The sequence below is a fragment of the Dendropsophus ebraccatus genome, chromosome 8 (genome assembly GCF_027789765.1).
Source record: "Dendropsophus ebraccatus isolate aDenEbr1 chromosome 8, aDenEbr1.pat, whole genome shotgun sequence".
In the NCBI taxonomy this organism is placed as follows: domain Eukaryota; kingdom Metazoa; phylum Chordata; class Amphibia; order Anura; family Hylidae; genus Dendropsophus; species Dendropsophus ebraccatus.
This window is the reverse complement of record NC_091461.1, coordinates 51,648,869-51,673,376: the sequence shown is the minus strand read 5'-3', so window position 1 is coordinate 51,673,376 and position 24,508 is coordinate 51,648,869. Positions and strand designations below refer to the sequence as shown.

At 40.8% G+C, this 24,508-nt stretch overlaps 1 long non-coding RNA gene across 3 annotated transcripts in view; it reads left to right on the top strand.

Moving 5' to 3' along the window:
* Positions 1 to 15,974, top strand: part of LOC138798570 (uncharacterized) — a 109,997-nt gene extending 94,023 nt beyond the window's left edge. For all 3 annotated transcript variants that reach the window (XR_011364103.1, XR_011364105.1, XR_011364104.1), the window contains exons 4-5: positions 980 to 1,069; positions 15,788 to 15,974. This is a non-coding gene — a long non-coding RNA (uncharacterized lncRNA). The remainder of the gene's footprint in view (positions 1 to 979; positions 1,070 to 15,787) is intronic.
* The last annotated feature ends 8,534 nt before the right edge of the window (positions 15,975 to 24,508 follow it).

Genomic DNA, 24,508 nt, shown 5'->3' with positions numbered 1-24,508 from the left:
CGCGATCCTGGGTACTATTAATAGCCCAGGAACGCAGTTATTAGCTGGCATGGTCCAATCGTTGCATCCGCTAATGAGCTGTTTAGATGCAGCTGTCATGGCTGACAGCTGCATCTAAACTGCTATTTATCTCCCATCTCTGGTGTCTAGCAGGCAGATCACCCTGCCTGAAACATATTTGTAATGCTGTCTGCAGTTGGGGGTCCGTAATTACATACAGGGTTACTCATGTGTGAATGGGACCTAAGGATGCAGTCACACATTTGCAGATATCAATGTAACTAAATGCATCAATCTGCACCAGGTGTGATTGCTTCCTTGAAAAAGAAATGTCTGTAAAATTTTCCTAGAGTGAACCACAGGTGTCCCTCTTTGGTCATCCACAAAGTTGGGAGGTATGAGGTTGTGTATGTAGAAGTCCCCCATACACATGTTAAAAAAAATAAAGTTTTTTCATTAATAAAAAAAAACCCTTCCCTAATAAAAATTCAAATCACCCCCTTTCCTCATTTTATAAAAATAAATAAATAAACATATTTGGTATCGCTGCACACGTAATTGCCCGAACTATTAAATTATCACATTCCTGATCTTGCACGGTAAATGGCATAAGTGCCAAATTGTGCATTTTTGGTCGCATCAAATCCAGAAAAATTGTAATAAAAAGTGATTAAAGAGTCGTATGTACGCTATCAAGGTACCGATAGAAAGTACAGATCATGGCGCAAAAAATGACTACTTAGCCAGCCCCATAGACCAAAGGATAAAAGCTTTATAAGCATGGTCATAGAGCAATTTTAAGGAAAATTTAGATTTTTTAAAAGGTTTTGACTTTTTAAAAGCCATCAAATTTAATAAAAGTTACACAAGTTACAAATTGTTGTAATCGTACTGATTTGAGGAACATAGATAACATGTCAGTTTGTTGTTTTTTTTAACAATATTTTTATTGATTTTTTTAATTTTCACACATATACAGAGATACAATAAACGTACGAAAAAGAAACACTCATCAGTACAGAAGAGTAAGGGAATATCGGCAACGACAATCGGTTGCACAGTTACAATGGTGAGTAAGAATCGGTCAGCTTTCATCTTTGCTGTGAAAAGAACAAGATCTAATAGCATACAAAGACCTGTTGTTTGTTCAGTAAAAATAAAAAAAGAAAGGAAAACATCATCTACATTAACATGTCAGTTTTACCATAGGAGAATAGGTGTAAACACAACCCCCCCCCCCTCCCCAATAAAAGAAAAAATGTGTATGACTGCTCAAACATTTTTTTTCCGGTTTCGCAGCATATTTTATAGAAAAATTAAATCTGTCATTGCAAAGTACAATTAGTGGGGCAAAAAATAAGGGTTCGTGTGGACCTGTAGGTGAAAAAAAGGAAGTGCTACAGCCTTCAAAACGAAAGCGCAAAAACAAAGGGAACCTGTCAACTCTTTCAGCCCCTCTGAACCCACTTTACCCTAGGACAGGGCCCCGCATACATACTGGCTCCTGTGTGTCCAGCTCCTAGTGCCGGTCCTGCTGCGGAGATCTGTCCATGGCTCATCTGCGTCTTTTTATTCGTCTTCTTATTCACAAATTTTTGCAGAGATGAAAAACTACAATGAAAATGCAGGCTGAATGTCAAGTGATTTGTGCGATTCCTGGTGGATTCTGCCTGCATCACCAGCCTTAACCGATAGAACTATCCTTAGGTAGAGATCTATTAATCATGTCTAGTTAGGTAGGGTGAAGACACCCAGCACTGCCCTGTGATTCAAGCAGCATTACATTGATAACTATAAACATTTTTCCATATACAGTATAGTTTATTCAAAAATTATTAACTTTAACTTTCTTAAAGGAATTTCCCCTTGCTGAAAAACCAAAGGGCTAAAAGACATGAAGTACTACAGCTAGTCACCAAAAATAGAAAATTATATTGAAAGATTTGCTCACTCTGGATGTTTATTAAAACCCTCTACTAGTTTTTTACACACGGCTACAGATTTGTGATCATGAGAGGGGATCGGTGTCAGTAAGGGTCCATTTAAAAAGAAAGATTATCTGACAGATTATCTGCCAAAGACTTGAAGCCAAAGCCAGGAATGGATTTGAAAAGAGGAGAAATCATAGGCTTTCCTTTACGACCTGTTCTTTGTTTCTAGTCTATTTCTGGTTTTAGCTTCAAATTTTTGGCAGATAATCTGTAAAATAATTAATTAATTCTTGCCCGTTGTGAAACTTATACTTAGGCATGCAATCAATAGTGAAGAACTGCTTAAAACAGGACATAGATGATATATTGACACACCTGACTGCTTATTTTATACCATTTATAATGTACCAATATACATTATTTGCACAATTAAATATAATTTTGAATTCTTTAATAGCCATTTTATAGGTATTTTTATATGTATTTATGGAACAAATATTTTTACATCTCACATCGGAGATAATATTATTATTCCTGCATCACCATATTGTATTTGGCATCATATATTGCTCCTGGCACAAAGTGGAGTTTACCTAGCATGTTGAGTGTAGGCTATGTATTATCTATTCATATAGAGTTACTGTAAATGATCTTTTAACAACAAATACAAGAGAATCTTTGTCAGAACAAGACAAAACAGTAACTTATAGTGATAATAAATAAAATGCTATACACAAATTAGAGCTGCACGCAACAAAATATTAAGGTATAATATATATAAGGTAATATATAAGTTATAAAGTATTGTAATGCCCCCCAAAAGTTATACAAATCCCCAATATACACTTATTACAGGAAATGCACATAAGTGCTTTTTTCCTTGCACTTAATACTGCATCAAGGCTTCACTTCCTGGTTAACATGGTGATGTCATGACCCGACTCCCAGAGCTGTGCGGGCTGTGGCTGCTGGAGAGGATGATGGCAGGGGGATGCTCAGTGTCCCTCCAGTGCAATGTGTCCCTCAGTGTCCCCCTGCCATCATCCTCTCCTGCAGCCACAGCCTGCACAGCTCTGGTAGTCGGGTCGTGACATCACCATTTTATCCAGGAAGTGAAGCCTTGATACAGTAGTAAGTGCAGGGAAAAAAGCACTTTATGTGCATTTCCTGTAATAAGTGTATATTGGGGATTTGTATAACTTTTGGGGGGCAATACAATACTTTAATAAAAATTTCTGCCCGACTTCTCCGTTAAGGCCCATGCTGCAATGAGCAGTAAAGTAAAATACCATCTTTCAAATCTCATAACATTCAATAAGCAGTATTCCTATAAAGAGATTGTAAATCAGGCTATAAAGGGCTGCAAATATTATTAACATTATTATCAATACTATTAAATGAAAACATTAGAAGACTCCAACCTGCTGTCATGTTCCCATGTGCACGGAATGCTGAAAATGAAGATAACTTTCTTACCTTCAATTTTAGTGTCACTTTTACAAAATCTTCACTTTAATCAATATGTTAATAGGGCAGTTTGGTGCCCTGCATTAAATGGGTTATGTAGCAAACAAACTTTTTCTTTTAAACTGGTTTCAGAAAGTTATATAGATTTGTAATTTACTTTTATTTAAAAATCTCATACTTATCAGCTGTTGTATGTCCTGCAGGAAATGTTTTCTTTCCAGTCTGACAGTGCTCTCTGCTGCCACCTCTGTCTGAGACAGGAACTGTCCAGAGCAGCAGCAAATCCTAATAGAAAACCTCTCCTACTCTGAACAGTTTCTGTCTCGGACAGAGGTGGCAGCAGAGAGCACTGTGTCAGATTGAAAAGAAAACAACATTTCCTGTAGGACATACAGCAGCTGAAAAGTATGGGAAGACTTGAGATTTTTAACCCTTAGGCGACCCTGGACGTACCTGTACGTCCAGGGCCGCCTCCCCGCGTTCAGAGCGGGGCCACGCGGCGGCCCCGCTCTGAACCGCCACGATCCCGGGTGCCGTGTGTAGCCCGGGATCACGGTTATTAGCGGGCACGGTGTGATCGCTGTGCCCGCTAATCAGGTAATCGAAGGCAGCTGTCAAAGATGACAGCTGCCTCCGATTACCGGCTGCAGCACTTCCTTGGTGTCTAGTGGGTGAGATCTCTGTACCTGATGCCGGCCGGGGACCTCTCCAAGATGGCGCCGTCCCCGGCTCGGCACTCGTTTGTTTTCGGCTGCAGCAGCCGAAAGCAAATGAGTGCCGATCTCATTGATCTTTGCTGTATAACTATACAGCAAAGATCTCAATGAGAGATCTGAGTGCATATACTAGAAGTCCCCCAGGGGAGCTTCTAGTATATGTGTAAAAGTAAAAATAAAAGTGATGTTATAAGTAAAAAGCCCCCTCCCCTAATAAAAGTCAGAATCACCCCCCTTTTCCCATGTTATAAATAAAAATAAACAAATAAATAAGTAAACATGTTTGCTATCGCCGCGTCCGTATCGCCCGAAATATTAATTTATCACATTCCTGATCTCGCACGGTAAATGGCGTAAGCGCAAAAAAATCCCAAACTGCAAGATTGCGCATTTTTGGTCGCATCAAATCCAGAAAAATTGTAATAAAAAGCGATCAAAAAGTTGCATATGCGCAATCAAGGTACCGATAGAAAGAACACATCATGGCACAAAAAAATTACACCTCATACAGCCCCATAAACCAAAGGATAAAAACGCTATAAGCCTGGGAATGGAGCGATTTTAAGGAACATATATTTGTTAACAATGGTTTGAATTTTTTACAGGCCATCAGATACAATAAAAGTTATACATGTTATACAGTATATCTTTTTAATCGTAACGACTTGAGGAACATATATAATAAGTCAGTTTTACCCCAGGGCGAACGATGTAAAAACACAAACCCCCCAAATAAAAGAAATGCGTTTTTTTTTTCAATTTCACCACACTTTGAATTTATTTCTGGTTTCGCAGTGTACTTTAGGCAAAAATTCAGCCTGTCATTGCACAGTACAATTAGTGACGCAAAAAATAAGGGCTCATGTGGGTTTCTAGGTGAAAAAATGCAAGTTTGCAAAATGCAAAAATTTAAATTGGCCCGGTCCTCTAAGGGTTAAATAGAAGTAAATTACAAATCTATATAACTTTTAGAAACCAGTTGATTTGAGGAAAAAGTTTTTTGCAGGATAACCTCTTTAATCTGCCCATCTAGCTGTCCCTCTTCATAAATATTGAAGCAGTGCTCATCACTGCAGAGTGCTTTTAGTGTTTTTTTCCATTATTATTATTATTATTATTATTATTATTATTATTATTATTATTATTATTATTTATGTTTAATTGAACTAAACATTAAAACAGGAGTTGTTGGTATTTTCACCCCTCAATTAACAACCAGTTTTCATGCAGCGTCTAATAAAACAGGCAGTTTAATTCTTGATGCTTTCTTTTATGGAAATCAGAAATTTGTGAACATTGTGTGAATACAGGCTCACCCTTTCCTGCAGCTATGAGATACTACCTTACTAGACCAATGTTGAATAAACATATTTAGGCCATGTTCACACATGGCAAAACAGCGGCCATTGTGGGACATGGCCGTGTCACAGAATGGCTGCTGCCTGTGATGTTCATCGGCTAGGTGAACATAATTTCAATTTAATTGGAATGCAGGCAAATTAGCATGTGCCCGCACTCCAATTAGCTATATCACACAATGTAAAATACGGCCAGGATCCATACTTTACATTGTCTGCACAGTCTATTTTGTGCGGCCGCTGTTCACTAAATGGCAGCCGCACAAAATAAACATGTCAGTTTTTTGTGTGGCCGCATGGAACCCCGGCTCTAGTGTATACAGTGTGTATTTGCAATTTCCATTCATTATTATTTTTTTTAGTTACCATGCTATAAAACCAAGGTATACTTACCAGAAATCCAGGTTTAGTCTCCTGAAGGCTGCTTTTTAGTCTTGTGCTGGTTGAAAAAAGGAGACTAAATGAATTAAGTGCCAGCAGTACAGAGAGTCACGGCTCAATGTGTCCATCAATTACATGACTGCCTTCTCTGTGAGTGCACATGACCTTGGAAACACTGGACTTCCTGTTTTTAGACCACATAACACAGGAAGTGCTGTGTTTTCCATGATAACTAAAAAAAAAAATTAAAAAAAAATGAATGTAGATTACAAAAATGCTTTATATGACATCTACTGTTGATTTAGATTAGAAAGTTATAACAACAGCGACACTTTAAAGGACTGGTGCCGTTTATAAAAAAAAAACTTCTGACATTGTGCAGATATAACATCTGTGGTTAAATCAGAAAATACTTATTTCACATGATCCGGTGCAGAAATGCAACATTTCAACCCCATGGTTCTTTATCACGCATGGATTGACCTGTGGGATCGAAATGTTGCATCATGGATCATGTGAAATAAATCTCTGGTTTAACCATGAATTCTGCAGGACTCTTCTACTTTTTGCTTACATTTGGGACTGTGGGCCCTCCAGTGTACATCCATCCACTACAAAGGCCATATTGGACCAGGTTCTTTTGTGCTGTTGGACTTTCTTTTTTTATGTTGTCCAGACAAGTCAAAAGTTAAAATTTTACTGGGTCCCACCCTGGAGCCTGTTATGAGCGTTATAATTGATTGTAGTGAGTAACGGCATGCTTCAATACCCAGCTGGCTGCTTGGTCAGGTTATAATTCACAATCTCAGTAGGTCTCAGGACTGTGCAATCCTAAAGGGGTACTCCGGGCCAGGGGGGCGGGTATTTTTGAGGATCACCGGGGAGGAGGTGGAAATTGAAGCCAGAGGTCACTTACCTCTCCCGTTCCAGCGCCGGTGCCCGGATCACGTCGCCCGGTACTCCCGTCCCGCGGCCGCTTCCTGGTCAGAGCTGCCACACGAAACGTGATGTCTCAAGGCAGCTCTGCCAATCAGCAGCCGTAGTGGAGTCCCCTCTTGGCCGCTGAATGGCAGAGCTGTCTTGAGACGTCATGTCTCATGCGGCAGCTCTGACCAGGAAACGGCCGCGGGACGGGAGTATCGGGCGGTGCGATCTGAGCATCGGCACTGGAAAGGGAGAGGTAATTGACCTCTGGCATCAATTTCCATCCCCTTCCTGGCGATCCTCAAAAATACCCCCAGGCTCGGAGTACCCCTTTAACTTTTGACATGTCTGGACAATGTCAGAAGTAAATATGTGATAGTAATGCTTTAGTGATTATTTTTGAACAAATAATTCACCTATATAATAAAGACAAATATGTCTCCTTTTTCAGTTAACAGATAACCAAATTACTCAGGTTCAGTTCACAAATATATAATAGAAACCAATTTCTGTAGATACTTGTCTCTCTTGTAGCCAATATTGTAGCCAGCAGTTATGGGTTTGCTATTGGGATTTTTATTTCCCAATCTGCAGTTTGGGAAATTCCTGACCTATGACCACTGAATCATACACGGGGGATTATTCTTTGTGCAGAAAAATGGACCAGACTTGTTTTACTGGGACACTGGGACAAAAGGAAGACTTCTTGTTCTTTTTATGCTGGCATGGTGATGCACAATGAAGTGATGCAATCTTTAACATTGATGAATTAACAATCACATAATAACAGAAATGAGAGAAATTTTTAAAACTTCAGTTTGGCAGGTTCGACGAACTTTGAAGTAAAGTTCCAGAACGTAAAACAAACCACACTAATGCTGCGTTTACACGGATCAATAATTCGCCCAATCTATCGTTTAACGATTTTGAAGCAACAATTTGGGTTTTATAACGATCAGCATTTAGACGAATAAAACATTAGATTAATCATTTGAAAATTCGTAAGAAAAATCATTATTGCGATCGTTTTTAAGATCGCTTAAGCCCATCTTTTACATAGGGTAAATTGGTGAAAGACTGTTTACACAAAGCGATCTGCGAATTTGCAGTAAACGACGAACGACGATTTAAGAACATGTTGAAAAATCAAAATGAACGATTTCTCGCTCGTCGTTTGATCGTTTGCTGTGTTTACAGGGTACGATTATTGCTAAAATGCGATCGTTTATGCGAAAATTCAAACGATAATTGTTCTGTGTAAACGCATCATAAAACAGCCCAATCATTGCAGACGTTTAGCTGTTTTAGTGCGGTTTGCTCATGTCTGTGCTCTCCCGGTGTCCTTCTCTGGTCTCTGGTGTTCCTCGCAGTAGCCAGAAGCTTGCTTGGCTAATCACTGACTAAGACGGAACAGCGCCGTGGCCAGTGATTGGCTGAGAGGGCTGTAACACTAAAGTCAAGAGTAACAGCCCGCTCAGGCAGTCACTGGCCACTGCACTGTCCCTTCAATGATTGTCAAAGTCAATGATTGCCTAAGTGGGCTGGAGGCAGGTACAATCAGCGGGGGTGAAAATACCCTTTTTTTTAAAAAAAAATTAAAGCGTAACTGTCATTTCAGGGCCATTTTTCTGAAAACATTAAATATCAACAGTACAAGCGATTTTAAGAAACTCTGTAATAGGTTTTATGTACTAAAAGAGTTTCCTTCTGTATTAAAAAAGCAATCTCCCAGCCTCCCCCCTCACATCAAATGAAGCAGGATTTCTGTCTCCATTATGTGGCTATGGAGAGGGGAGGGGCTGTTAGGAGTGACTGAGCACGGAGAATTTCTGCACAGCACAACACCCTGCAATCTTCTCTCAGTAAGTTCATAGATAAGCACTGACCTTTCTGACACCTGAATTTAGCGTTTTAGGTGCCCAGAGAGTCTACAAACAGCTGACCTTCATGTCACCTCTTCCTGCTCCCTGCCGCGTGTCATTAACCCCTTAAACGCCAAAGGGACTTCAAAAGTGTAAAAAAAAAAAGTTCAAAACACTAACACACTACCCCAAAACCCCTCCCCCAATAAAAGTCTAAATCACCCCCCTTTCCCATTATATAAATAAAACATATGAAAATGAATAAATAGATAAACATATAATATACCGTAGCGTGCGTAATTGTCCGATCTATTAAAATATAACAAGCGTCATTGCGACCGGTAAACGGTGTACACGAAAAGAGGGGAAAAAGTGCGCAGATTACCGATTTTATGTTACATTATATATTAAAAAAAATCAATAAAAAGTGATCAAAACGTCCGATCTTCACAAATATGGTATTAATAAAAACTAGAGATCATGGCGGAAAAAATGACACCCCATACAGCCCCGTAGGTGAAAAAATAAAACCGTTATAAGCGTCACAATAGGCCCATTTTATTAATATTTAATTGCCAAAAAAAAGGATTTCATAAAAAAAATACATATATAACATTAGAGAATCTGTGTAACCTGCATGTGGTTGTGTTCGGACGTTCGGACTGACCTATAGAATAATAGTGTCATGTCGCTGTTACTATATAGTGCATTACGTAGACACAGGAACCCCCCAAACGTTACCATATTGCATTCTTTCTTACGATTTCACCTATTTATATCTTCATAAATAATATATTTCGAATTCCATCATACATGTGATGGTAAAATGAATGACGCCATTACAAAGTACAACTATTCCTGTAACAAATAAGCACTTACATGGCTTGTAGATAGAAAACTGAGAGTGCTAGAGCTCTTAGAAGGGGAGGAGAGAAAAACGAAAGCACTAAGATCAAAATTTGCGCGGTCCACTGGGTCATTTTGGGCCTGGTCCTCAAAGGGTTAAATTGTGTGGCTGCCATCTTTACAAACTCAATCTGAACCTTGCAGAAAGTTTGGTTTAGTATTGTAAAATATAAAATTTGGTTCACTTATCTCTACCTGTTAACTATGCATGGACTCCTCCATATTGGATAATCCCTAATCCATTATCCAACTAAACATCAAAACAAGACAGTATGTTAATTGTTTTAATAGGCTGGGTTTATACCATGAGTTTTATTTAATATTTTTCACCATATTTTTGCACGGGGTAAAAAACAAAACAAAACAAAACATGTATTTACTGGAAATTGCAAAAAACAGAGATTTCCAGCACAGTGATACTAGATAAAACAGGTTTCCGCTTTTAGGCTAGGTGCACACCTACTGTAGTAAAATTAAATGATAATATGGTTTTAAAATCCTGTAGGTATTAAATGCAGCCATATATTTATACCCTAATGTGCTACATTAAAGTCTATGGAAAATTGTCAGTCTGTGCACACAGTTTGAAAAAAAGTTTTCGTTTTTTTTTTTAAATGTGTGCACAGACGGCTGTTTTTCTATACAGCTGTGTTGTATGCCTAAATGTGGCAATACAATAGGTATAAAACATGGCTGTCTTTTAAAGCTGATAATCTGAAAAGATTAGAAAACACCGGGGGCACACATAGGGGGACATGTATCATCGTGCGGTCCGGGGGGTTTCGTCGGAAATTGCCGATTTGCGCAATATTTTATTTGCAAATGGCAGCTTTGCGTATAAAATATTCGCAAATAGGCACATTCCGATGGGTACGCCGGGGGGGCGGGGAAGGGGGTGTAAAGGGGGCGGAACGGAGGGCGCGGACTCAGAGTCCGCGCGATTCACCATCCGTTCCGCAAAAAGATACTCCGAAAACCTACTCCAGTCCTCAGCTGGCGTAGGTTTTCGGCGGTGCGCACCAGAGCGCACGGGATTTATGTAGAGGCAGTCCGCCTCTACATAAAGCCCCGTAGCGCCGGAGATGCGAGGACATTTGTAAGTCCGGCGTGAAAAACGCCGGACTTAATAAATGTCCCCCATTGTGTGTTACTGCAAACTGCATATTCGAATAAAAATGGTGGCTTTGGAGCCGCTCACCAGGAGTGGTCGCGCTACGAGCCCGACAACGCCGATCGCATAATCAAATAATAAGCCTTTTGCAGCCAGTCTGCGAAGCCGGGAGATCCCGGTGGAGATTCAGGGAAAGGTTATGCCAGCTGGAGGTACAACCGTGCAATGGGATCCGGGACTTTGGTGGCGCTGATGGCATTAGATGGACATCACTCCTTCAATGATGGGAGTAGTAGTATTTGATATAAACACGTTTATGTTTAACACATAGCCTTAGGGCTTTATCCAACTTCAACAGCCACCGCTAATCAATTGCCGAACGTTCGGGTTCGGATGGACTCCAGCATGCTCGTTCATCTCTATTTATTAACTTATTTTTTGTACTAATAGTTTCCATTATCAGAAAATCTAATTTTTTTTTACTGTTTCAGAATCGTGTCTCCAGGGTGTGCAACTGAATTCCGAATGCATCATCTTCACTGTTCAAACTAGTTTAGCATGTCAGGCGTATAATTACAACAGGATGCTAAGTTGTGCAAAAAAAGTGTGAGAAATTTAGGCTACCTAAGGCTACACACAGTAAAATAAAGGAAAAGCTACAGGAAAATAGGAATAAAATGTGGCCATATTTTTTATCTAAAAATGTGAACTGTGAAGAAAACGTTTATTTTATTTACAGTGTGTGCACAGACTAACATTTTTTCCATATATTTTAGTGTACAACAGTATGAAAATAAAAATATGGATGCACAACTTCTTGTTTTTAAAATAATAGCCATTATTTTACAGTGATGGCTGTCAATAATATTCATGAACATTATTTAAGGCCGTCATTATCAAACAATGGCCGTTATTTTACCTAAAAAAACATAGCCTATAAACTGTGAAAAAAGACAGCTGTAGTTTATAACAGTATATTATTCTTAAATGATATCTTTCAGGCTATGTTCCCACTTCAGGAAGGTGGTCGTCTCATAACATAGACGGCCAATAATGTTCATGATCACGTTCCTAAAATGGGAACATAATCTCAGCCAGTGCTTTATCTTTTGGGAGGAAGAATTCAGTATTTTTATTTATGTGTTAGAAATATGTATTTTTTTTTTTTTTTTTTTTTGCACTTTGCAGTCATAAAAATAAAACTGTGTGTGAACAGGTTTTAAAAAAATGTCCAAAGCAGGGGACGTTTTCTGTGGGGATTTTCTACTACTGTGGACCCTTTCTGTAAGGGACAAAGATGGCAGCAGAGAGCACTGTGTCAGACAGGAAATAAAATTCCACTTCCTGCAGGACGTACATAAGCTGATCAATATTAGAAGGCTTGAGGGTTTTTTTTTAGGTAGAAGTAGAAGTGCTGCTGTGTATAGTAATGCCTGAGACATTCTGTGGCTCACTAGCGGTCATTTGTAAATTCTACTTCTGATTGTTCTGATGTTTGCTTTACTACGGTGTTTCCGCAAAAATAGAACACCCTCCTAAAGTAAGACGTCCCAACTACTCTACCCTCTAATCTAAAGTAAGGCATCCCCTGAAAATAAGGCACCCCCTACTCTAAACTAGGGTGCCAGCCAAAAGTAAGGCGCCACACAAAAGTAAGGCCGCCCATTGCCACCCCCCACCGCCACCCACTGCCACCCAGGACTCACCTAATCCCTTCGTGGACCTCCAAAACTGGCAGCCTGGTCCATGCCCCCACGTCCTCCTCATGCCCCGACGCACACCGCCGCTGCAGGTCATGCCACTGGGTAGGTCCAGGGAGGGTGTCTTATTTCTCTCCCCCTGTAAATAAGACATAGTGCCTGTTTTTTTTGGGGGGGGAAATATTAGGCGCCATCTTATTTTCGGGGGAACACGGTACTGACTATTCTCTTGCCGGGCGATTTTGTACCTTGCTCCTGACAGTGTTTCTGACCTGGGCTTGTTTTTACAGTGTTCTCTTTGGTTCTGATTTTGTACTGCGCTGCCCTTTAGATTTGACCCTGCTAATTTACCTGATTTCTTTCTGTTTGTTTTCTGTGTTCGTTCTCCATCTTTGCTGTGCACTTATCCAGTGTAATTCTTGTCGCCAAGTTGTCGCATGCCGCCTGGCTTAAAACTGGCAAGTAGGTGGGTTGTGACAATTTTGCTCTTATTTTACTGTGTGTAAACCTAGCCTGAGACTCCACTTGAATGAATGGAAACTAAAGTATCTACATGTTCCTGTGATGAAATCCCAATGCTTCTGATAGGTGTAGTGAAGATAATCATAGACTTGTGGATACAAAGTTTAGGCTTGTGTAGGTCAATAATGGAATGAGGTGATGGATACAGCCCATGTGCAGGTCCTAACTAGTCATTATATTGATGATTGTTTTAGTTAACAACTCAACTGAACAGTGCATTGTTTTCTCATTTTAATTCATTTGTCTTTGTACTTCTTGTATTGGTCTAGACATCTTCCAATAATAATATGTTTTGTTATTTCAAATGTTACAAGTCTAAAATTAACTTTTAAATCTGTATATTTAATATTATTGTTTTTGGACTCAGACATTAGTGGTAGCATTCAATCTTTCTATTCCTGTTTTTGAAATAAGTGTTGACATGTTGTCATTGATTTACGAGAATTTGTCAGGCTATGACAATGCTGCTAATATCATGTTAGTTGTAAACTAGCAAATATATATTGTCTTAGACACTAAGCATAACATTTCTTGCCCACACAACTTTAGGTTGGGTATACAGGTACCAGTACACTATATATGTGTGCGTACAAGTACCTATATACCCAACCTAAAGTTGTGTGGACGATAAATGTCATTCTTAGTGTCTTTGACTGTGTCTAGGTATCATATGTTTCTTATATGGTCTGCCAATTTGACAGTACAAAGGTTAACATTCCATTGTGTATCTACTATACACCAAAAAGTCACATGTAAGGAAGTAACGATGATCCACTACCCAGGGCCGGACTGGGAATGAAAATCGTCCCTGGCATTTCAGAGCACACAGGCCCACTCGCTGTGCGGTGATAAGTTATGAGACGATGTTGTGAGTGCAGCATGGCTACATGTTGTATCATCACGGCCATGACTGGAATTATAGATAATAACATAGTAAATGGGGTCAGAAGCTTCTGTCTCTGTACTGTGTAGCGGTGCTGCAGTTACAGATCGTCACCACCACACAGTGTACAGAGACAGACTGCTTCTGGCCCCGGTCACCGTGCTGAGTTTAACACAACTACCACATACTGACTAATACCACCGCATACTGACTAATACCACCGCATACTGACTAATACAACCGCATACTGACTAATACCGCATACTCACTAATACCACCACATACTGACTAATCAGTATGTGGTGGTATTAGTCAGTATGTGGTGACATTAGTCAGTATGTGGTGACATTAGTCAGTATGCAGTGGTATTAGTCAGTATGTGGTGACATTAGTCAGTATGTGGTGGCATTAATGTCACCACATACTGACTAATACCACCACATACTGACTAATGTCACCACATACTGACTAATACCACCGCTGCTACTAAATAACATCCACTGTACAAAGATTACTATCACCTCATACAGTCATATAGAGGTGGACGCAGCTCCACACAGGTTCTGGACACCATATACATTACAGTGCAGTTACATCAGGTGACTCACAGGGAACGTCTTCTCTGATCGGAGTTCTTCCCTTTTCATCTTCTTTTTCATCTGCCCTTGGCCATTAGAACTTCTCCGTGCCACGAATCTGGAGTCGCTCGATCCATAGTGTAAACTGACATGTCAGTTTTCTATAGCGCCACTAGGGATTCCCTCAGAAGGCAGCACTACGTAAGTTCAGTGGAAATCGCGGCCGTTGTAACAATGGCCGTGTATCCCGCAGAACTTACGTTGTGTGAACATAGCCATAAGTAGTGCACTCAAAGTAGTAGTGCACTCAATGCCACTTTAAAAGTCGGGCGTAGCTTGCACATTCTATACCTCATTTTTTGGAATAAAATTATATACACAAGTACTGTCACAACAATGTAAAGTGTGTCTTATAAGTATGAACTGCGCCTATATATATATATATATATATATATATATATATATATATATATGCAATTAAAAGAATCTTTGCAACAGTAGGAACATCAAGCAGAGCCCCATAATCTCTCTGCAGAGTTGCATTGGCTCTAAATAGCAGGTGTACGTGATATGACAGTCTATGATGAAATGTCTTACCCTGAATATTATGTAACCTAAGTCCGGATGTGATGCTGAATGGTTTTTGTCTAAACATGTTTTTATGGCATGCAAACGTGAAATGTGAGATGAAGATAAGAAGTTGTACATATGATAATACATTAGTGAAGGCAGGACTTTCTCACACAGACAGTGGAAAAAAATCTTGATGGAAAATCATTTAATTTCCTCTTTACAATTAAATGAATGTTAATTAATGTCTGATGAAATGTTTAAAGTAATCTGTTTTCATACTATGGTGCCCCTATGAAGAGTATACTAGTATGGGATAAGGTAAAATATACTGCCATTTGGCTAATATCAATGACACTAGCAAATAATTTATCTTCTGCCTTTTCTCTACCCTCTTACCAGTGACATGCCTACTATTGGAGATGAGCGAACCAGGCTGAGGTTCGGGTTTGTACTAACCTTAACTATCGGCATTTGAATCTATGACCTAGGCTATATTCCTGTTTTCCAGGCAGCACGCGGGCTGTCTCCACCTTCCCCATGGAACGGGAAGACAGTGGGATTAAAATGCTGATGGTTCAGTTTTTGGAAACCCAAACCTTGACCCAGTTTGCTCATCTCTACCTACTATGTATATACTGTCCATACAGTATCATGCAAACATTTTCGGCAGGTGTGAAAAAATGCTGCAAAGTAAGATGTCTTCCATTAGGAAAGCGTGGCAAATGTTTATTGAGCAGCAAGACCCCAAACATACTGTACAGCCAGAAGCATTAGGAAACATCTTCAGCATAAATAAAACAAGGAGTCCTGGTAGTGATGATATGGCCCCCATAATGCCCTGATCTCAACCTCATCGGGTCTGTCTGGTATTACAGGACAAGACAGAAGGATTTGAGCAGCAACATCTACAGGAGATTTCCAAGATGATGGAACAACCTCCCTAAGAACTGGATAAGTCTACCTAGAAGAACTTGAGAAGGCAAAGGGCGTCACACCAATTACTCATGTGATTTAGCTCTCTCTTCTGTTCATTTACTATTCAATAAACTATTAACACTTCTATTTTTTAAAGCATTCTTAGGGACCTATTATACAAAGCAATAATGTATTGTTCTGTGTAATAAAGACAACAATCAGCTGATCATGTCTTCTGGACCTGCCTAAAAATCATCAGCCGCCAAAATATAATAATGATGCATGGCCGAAAGCTGATGAGTGTGCAAAGAAAATAATAACATTTATACATACTTGTCCATGCTCCCTGATACTTCTGCCCGCTCCCTGGTCTCTTCCTGGCTTCTGCCCACTGCTGCCGCTGCAGCTTCAGAGCCAGTCTCTGAAGTAACAGGCTGCTCAGCCAATCACTGGCCGAGATATGACAGCGCTATGGCCAGTGATTGGCTAAGCAGGCACTGCAGTTCTTGTGGAGGCTGCAGGCAGCGAGCAAATCCAGGAAGAAACCAGGGAGTGGGCAGAAGCATCGTGGAGAGTAGAGAGGGATGTATATTCTTTATTTTTATTTCACACTAAAGGCAAGGGCTGCACGGACACAGCTAACAATATATATACAGCTTTTGCTGCACAATAGTAAAGCTGCATAATAGGCTCAGTAAACGAGTGCTGATCTAGCAGAAGCACACTTGTTTACATAGGTGATTGGGCCACGTAATACGACCCTTAGGCTACATTCCTACATTGTATCCTACATTCTGTATGTACGGTCTGTGCCACCAACTGCATGCTACAGACCAAACTATTGGAACTCACTGCATCATAATTCATTACAATGCAGTGAGCTCCAAAACTGTTCAAGCTCCACGCTAATGTACTGGCACGCTGTACCAGACAGATGTGGTCACTGTGGCCTGTAGTCTCCATTCCTCAGTGAGGGTTGCACTGGCATTACTCCTAAGGGTAGCTTCACACGTACCGTATCGCTGCTGTTTTTATGAACGCAAAACACAAGAAAATAGAAGATCCGCCCCTGCGATTTTAGATGCAGAAAAATCGCATGAATTGACCTGCGTATTATGTTATATATGTCTAGAGGAAAAAATTGCAAGAAAGGGACATTGTTTCTTGATCAATTTTTCTTTTACATGAAGTGACTAAATGCAGAGCTGTTGCACAAGATATACTTCCATGAGAATAGTCTATTCAGAAGGGACAATCCTTGTATAATGCTGTTTATATTGTATGTGCAAAGCTGTACTGCAATATGCCGAGATATGCTGTTATATGCACAAATTAGGGTAAGGGTTAGATCATCTATGGGTTAATGTTTCAGGATGAAGTTAGGCGGGGGTATATACCTGTGCTTTACAAGTTGTTTTATTTATTTATTGTTTTTCAAAATTTCCCATTATTTCTTTCCAACGCTTGCCAGACCTCTCTCCAAAACTCTTGGATCTTTCTGCAAGCCCATATTATATGAAAAAAAAAAAAACCCTGCTTTTTCTTGCCTTCTTGGAACATCTAGATGATTCACGAATACCCACAAGTTGTTTTATAGTTATGCTATCTTCAATATATATATTCTTGGGGGTAGCATGCCTTGGAGCATTTTTTTTAATCCTAGCAACATCTCTTGCTTCGTGTAACAAGGGAGCCTGGGAGGTGGGCATGGCTTTGGTGAAAGAGTTGTGGCTTGAATGTGCCAAATTTTGGTAGACATTTTTTTTGTTTTTAGCAAACAGAAAAACGTGGTTGATCACTTTTTTGTATGTTAAAAGTAACCATTTAACAATGTATCTGTTCAAAGGACTGCAAGAAACGCTGTGTATACCCAGCCTAAGTCACTGTTGAAAATCAGGTTAACTCTGTCTAGTCTATGTTTACAGTGTCTAATAACTAGACAGTTTTTGTTTATGTCCCCACCCTATATACTGCAATAATGATTCAAGACATATTCTTCAGAATGTTTACATTATTTTAAGGTTAAAATGAAGAAGATTAAGGAGCGTTTTATTGTATAAAGCTATTAGCTTGAGAATTATATTAGACACAAGAGATTTAGTTCCTAAAATAAACATTGAATGTTTAACAAGGCGTTTTCCTGTTTGTTTTATCTTGGGGAAAATCCAGTCTTTAGTCCACTAAGATAGTACAAAAATAAAATCCAAAATATAATTAACTCAATGGGTGTAAAACTGCAAACTGCCCACAGCAACCAATCACAGCTCTGCTTTAATCTTACTAGAGCTGAAAGCTGAGCTGTGATTGGTTGCTATGGGCAGCTTGCACCAGTGTATATTTTACATCCTATGATAAATCTAGGCCTGCATGCTAAAGTACTATTTTTCTCTCTCTTCACTTATACAGGCTAAGGCTATGTTCACACTACGTAACAGACCGGCCGTTCCGTGACCCCGGCGGCCGGTGTGTGCCCAGATCATCGCGGACTGGTACTTAAGTACCGGCCGGGTGATCTTTCCAGCCGCGGAGCTCTGATGCGGGCGCATCGGCACGCGCCCGCATCAGAGCTTCCCATAGCCCACAGTGAAGCAAGCGATTGGAGCCGCTTGCTTCACTGTGTGAACTGACAGGTCTTCTGCGGCCGGAATTCACTGACATGTCAGTTTTTTTCAGCGCCACATAGTAACCCAGCCGGAGCGCATATGATGTGTGTGCGCTCCGGCCGTGGTCCCATTAAAAATAAAGCTATGTCCCAATCCAAACAACTACAGCCGTAGTTCTGCGGCGAGAAGTACGGCCGTAGTTTTACGTAGTGTGAACATAGCCTAATAGAAGAACACATAATAAATTAGTTGAATTGGTGGTGGTGGTGGTGGGGATTTAGAAAAGTAGATGCCATAGCACTATATATTAGTGAGAGCTAGTCATCTGTAGTCAGGGATTACTTTATATACAAGTCTATATAGGGAGACAGGACAGCAGAACAATGGTGATCAGATGGTGGCTGTTTTAGTGGCACTTATACTTAAAAAAAAGTCTCTAAATATGCTATCAGCACTTTAAGGCTATGTTCACATTACATAAAAGTACAGCCGTTGTTGCCATCGGCCAGTATTTAAGTACCGGCCGGGATGATCTTTGCAGAGACCGGCCATTCTGTGACCCGGCCGGGTCACGGAACGGCCGGTCTCTTACACCAGGTGAACATAGCCTAATGTTGTTAAAGGGATATTCCCCGCTGCTTAACTTACCCCTCTTCTTGCTCCTTGACAGTTTTCACTTCACGCTTTTGGTGGAGGAAAGGCACCTCCACAGTGATTGTTCTGTGGCTGTTCTGACCAGCAGTGCTGAGCGCCTCTGTTCTGCACTCTGCTGCGCTGGGTTGGGCTCTGCTATGCCAGTTTCAGAGATCTAACAACTCCACGGGGCTTGAAGCGTGAAGCTAGATTACTGCAGATAAGGTAGCCTGGCAGGGGAACCAGTACACATCTCTTTACTGATGTGTGCTCTGAGATCCAGACCACACCTCCTTAAGAGCAGTGAGGTAGTGATATCACCATACAGGGAGGTTACGATAGTTTTAGGGGGCTCAACCTTCATGTATAGCCAATCTCATATAGGGGTGCCACTCTATGTCCAATAGACACAACCAATTATTCACAAGAAAAGACAAGACACAAAAATATAGTGCACTCAACAAACTAATACTAAATCACTTGAAAAATAATTTTATTTCATTTGAATATCAAAGAACAAAAAAAGGAAAAACACCAAGAGACATAATTAAAAACATTTAAAAGCTCCCATTAAGGGACGACAAATCCACGGTTAACCCAAAGAAAAAATGATATTGGGTAAGTAACCTACAGGGCGCTGCATACAAATAATATTGTAACCATGATCCGAGTAAAAATGACCAATATACAGATAACTAGACAATTTTTAATTGGGCATTGGAACACAAAAGAATACATATAAATACGGTGTACAAATATGCAACAAAGATCCCGAAATGAATAAATAACCAAGAATTCATGACCAAAGAAAAATTGTTCACTGTAATAAAGTGCAAACAGTGCAAAGAGCCCCACTTGCTCCCAAGTGGGAACAACCACTGACCTAATAAACACCAAATCTGGCCTCCAGGCACTAATGTAAATAATCCCTAATGTGAAATGGAATGAAAAACAGACCCCCTATACACCAGAAAATAATAATAAAGTACCAATACCAAAAGGACTCAGACAATCATGGAGCAACCACCCTGGAACAAACTCCATGCGTATCGACACCCTCCGGTGACTTCGTCAGGAGTGTAGATCTCTCCCCAGTGCTTTCTTAAATACTCAAATATAAATAAACATAAATAACAGCTGTGTAATTTACATGATTACTTTATAATATTATGCTATTACGTGGCTTCTATATACAGATAGATAACTATAAATAAGTAACAGTAAAAAAAAAACTCCTGCACATAGTAAAAATGCTAGGTATGAAAGCGCTTGGTGTAAATTAGAACACATGCGTTTTTATTGCCTCAATATTCCATTGGTGTTTTTATTGCCTTAATATTACATTGGTGATTCTCCATACCTTAGAAATGTCTTATGATTATATATGAATTTACATTCCCTATATTGGTTTGAAACAAATTAATTTCAAACTTATTTATTTGAAACTTCATTGTATGTACCTAGCCCACTGGTCTGCAACAACTCCAGTTCGGACTTTGTATCAACTCTGGAAAAATCCACCCCAAAAATTAGCATGAACTTAGCATGTATTTAAATTTACCATTGCAATGCAAAAACAACGTTCGCAACATTTTACTGAGGAAAGAATAGAGATATTCTAAAAAACGTCTAAAAGTTGCCATTCTTGTGCACAAAAGATACTGCATAGAGAAATTTAACAAACTACTACATTACCTATCATCTCAGCTTGTCCGTTGGATCCAAAGTTCACTCATTTTGGAGGAATACACAAAGACTTCAATAGCAAAGGAGGAAACACCCCTCCCCTACTACAACATCAACACTGCAAGACCGGTCAATGAACGGTGCATGGCCCCGATTACAGGGAATCCATACTAGCCGGAGATACTGCTATCTGATCAGCGTGGAATACATAGCACAACGGCCTTAGGATGGGTGAGAGGTGGTTAACCATCAATGCATTTAAAAACTGTTTCTCATATTTATCACACAAGTGAACTTTTAACAACTGCCACAATACTATTGTTAAGAACTCACCTGCCAGGGCTCCTGCGGCGTCATCTGCTCTCCCGGCTCCGTCGGTCGGCGCTAGGACTCAGCGCCGACAAGGCCGCGCCAGCCGGGTGACGTCACGGAAACCCGACGGCGTCCTTGGTTACCAGGGAAGCCGTGGCTCCGAGTCACTCGCGGCGGCCGCCCAGACGCTACAGCTGAACGGCATCATGCTCGGGCTGAGGGGCGGATCGCTTCCCCACTCAGTCCGTAGCATGACAGCTGCTGTGTGTTTGGGATCAGGGGGTCGGGCCAATGATGTGCTGGTCCGGCCCCCTGACCCAGTATAAGTATGATTCACTGACCAGCTCACTTCGCTGGCTATTAGTTGTCTCTGATCCCAGCTCCCCAGTTCCCTGCATTCTGCCCTATCCTTTCTCTATTGTCTTGCCTGGATTCTGACCTTTTGCCTGTCCCCTGACTCTCCGTTTGTTTCTGATTTTGTACTGCGTTGCTCGTTCGGTTTCTGACTCGGCTAGTTGACTTCCCGCATTGTGTTTGTCTGTCTGTCTGCGATTTATGTTGTGCACGTATACAGTATAGGGATTGTCTTCGTGGTTGTCCGCGACCGCTTAGGGTCGACCGAGGCAAGTAGGCAGGTGACAGTGGGTGGGGTCAGATTCAGGGCCCACTGTCTGGTGTCTTGTCTTCACCTGCTATTCCTGACAGAATAGCCAGCCCCATAATTTTTATACGTCTTCCGAGGATCACCATGGATCCCATTAAGACATTGGTGGAGCAGATGCAAAACCTGAACACGTTGGTACAGGGTCTTGCGGAACGTGTTCAGGAACAGGAGGCTGCTCCACGCCAGGTGACTATGACGACCCCCTCCCCTCCCGAACCACCAGTACAGCTCCCGGAGAAATTTAAGGGAGATAGAAAGGATTTTCGGGCTTTCAAGGAGGGGTGTAAATTATTCTTTCGGTTGCGTCCAGGCTCTTCTGGGGACGAAAGTCAAAAGGTGGGAATTATAATGTCCCTTCTGCAAGGTCCCCCACAAGAATGGGCATTTTCCCTACCCCCCAACGCCATTGAGTTAAGTTCTGTGGACTATTTATTTTCAGCTCTTGGCCTGTTGTATGACGATCCTGATAGGACCGCAGTGGCTGAGCGCCAATTGACCTCGTTACAACAGGGAAAGAGACCAGTAGAGGACTATTGCGCTGAATTTTGCCAGTGGTGTATTCCATCCGGTTTGAATGACTCTGCACGTATCAGTTCCGTGTAGGTCTTTTCGATCAATTAAAAGATTTATTAGTGGCTTACCCGCCTCCTGAGTCTTTAGAAGAGATTATGACCTTAGCGATAAGGGTAGATAGACGCATGCGGGAGAGACGGAGAGAGAGAGCAACCACTGGTCCTTATAAGTCCTCACCCTCTGTTTTCTCTCCTTTTAAACCTTCTTCTTCTCTGTCATTACCACAAGAAGAACCTATGCAGATTGGAGCCACTGATGCTAAGACAAGACGAGCCTATCGATTGCAACATAATCTGTGTCTATACTGTGGCAAATCGGGACATCGTATTCGGGAGTGTACCTCCAGAATTGGATCACCGCCGGAAAACTCCAGCGCCTGAGTGACTATCGAGGGGGTCACTCAGGTGCACAGGTACCGCTCGATAAAAAGAATAAATTGATGGTGCCTATTGCACTTTCTTTAGGGGAAAAAAGTATTTCAGGATCAGCCCATATTGATTCTGGGGCATCCGCTAATTTTATTAATTCTGGTTTCTGGTCCAGTCTGGGGGTATGCCCACTTCAGCTTAAGTGCCCGCTGAGTATCACTGGGGCTGATTTTATGCCACTGGCGCAAGGTAAGGTGAGGTATATTACTCCTCACCTCAAGGTAAACATAGGCTCTATTCATTCTGAGTTTCTTGATTTTTTGATTATGGATAATTTGTCATCCGACATTATTTTGGGATTGCCCTGGTTGGCCCAGCATAACCCAGTGTTTGATTGGCCAAACAGGGAACTCATTCAATGGGGACCGGGATGTGCTTCTCATTGTATTTCTCTGCATCTTACTGAATGTTCCTCCTTGGAAGAGGAGGTCCCCGAATTCTTATGGGATTTTGTTGATGTATTTGACGAAAAATCAGTGGACGAGTTACCTCCTCATCGTCCATACGATTGTGCCATTGATTTAATTCCGGAGTCTAAATATCCTAAAGGTCGGATATTTAATTTGTCTAGGCCGGAAAGGGAGGCTATGCGTGAATATATCAAAGATAGTTTACGCAAAGGTCACATTCGTCCTTCCTGCTCTCCACTAGGGGCAGGGTTTTTCTTTGTTGGTAAAAAAGATGGTGGTCTACGTCCGTGCATAGACTATCGAGAATTAAATAAAATCACTATAAAGAACCAACATCCTCTTCCGTTAATTCCAGATTTATTTAATCAGATTGTAGGGGCTCAATGGTTCTCTAAGATTGATCTGCGTGGAGCCTATAATCTGATCAGGATAAAGGAAGGGGATGAGTGGAAGACCGCCTTTAATACCCCTGAGGGACACTTCGAATATCTTGTGATGCCCTTTGGGCTATGCAACGCGCCTGCAGTATTCCAACATTTTGTCAATGATATTTTTCGTGAATATCTGGGTCGTTTCTTGGTGGTATACTTGGATGATATATTAATTTTCTCCCCTGATTGGTCCTCACACGTATACCATGTTCGTAAGGTTATGGAACTGTTGCGGTTGAATCAATTGTTTGCTAAGTTGTCGAAGTGCCAGTTCGGTGTTCAAGAGGTTTCATTTTTGGGATACAAAGTCACCTCCAATTCTTTTGAGATGGATCCTCTTAAAATAACGGCCATTGAAAAATGGGAGCGCCCAACAGTCTTAAAGCGTTACAAAGATTTTTGGGGTTCGCTAATTATTATAGAAAGTTTATTAAAGGTTTTTCCGTAATTGCCAAACCTCTTACTGACATGACCAGGCAAGGAGCTGATTTGGTAAACTGGACTCCTGAAGCTGTTTTGGCATTCGACAAACTTAAAAAATGTTTTTCTGTCGCTCCGGTGTTGACTCAACCAGATTTCGAACAACCGTTCATTGTTGAGGTGGATGCCTCATAGGTGGGAGTGGGAGCTGTTCTCTCACAGGGATCAAAGACGCTCACTAATCTCAAACCCATAGCCTATTTTTCTCGGAAGTTCTCTAGAGCTGAATGTAACTATGATATAGGCAATAGAGAACTTCTCGCCATAAAATGGGCTTTTGACGAATGGAGGCATTTTTTAGAAGGAGCTAGACACAAGATTAAGGTTTTGACTGATCACAAGAATCTTGTTTATCTAGATAAAGCTAAACGTCATACTCCCCGGCAAGCCAGATGGGCTCTCTTTTTCACACGATTTGATTTTGAGATAACCTTCAGGCCTGGCTCCAAGAATGTAAAAGC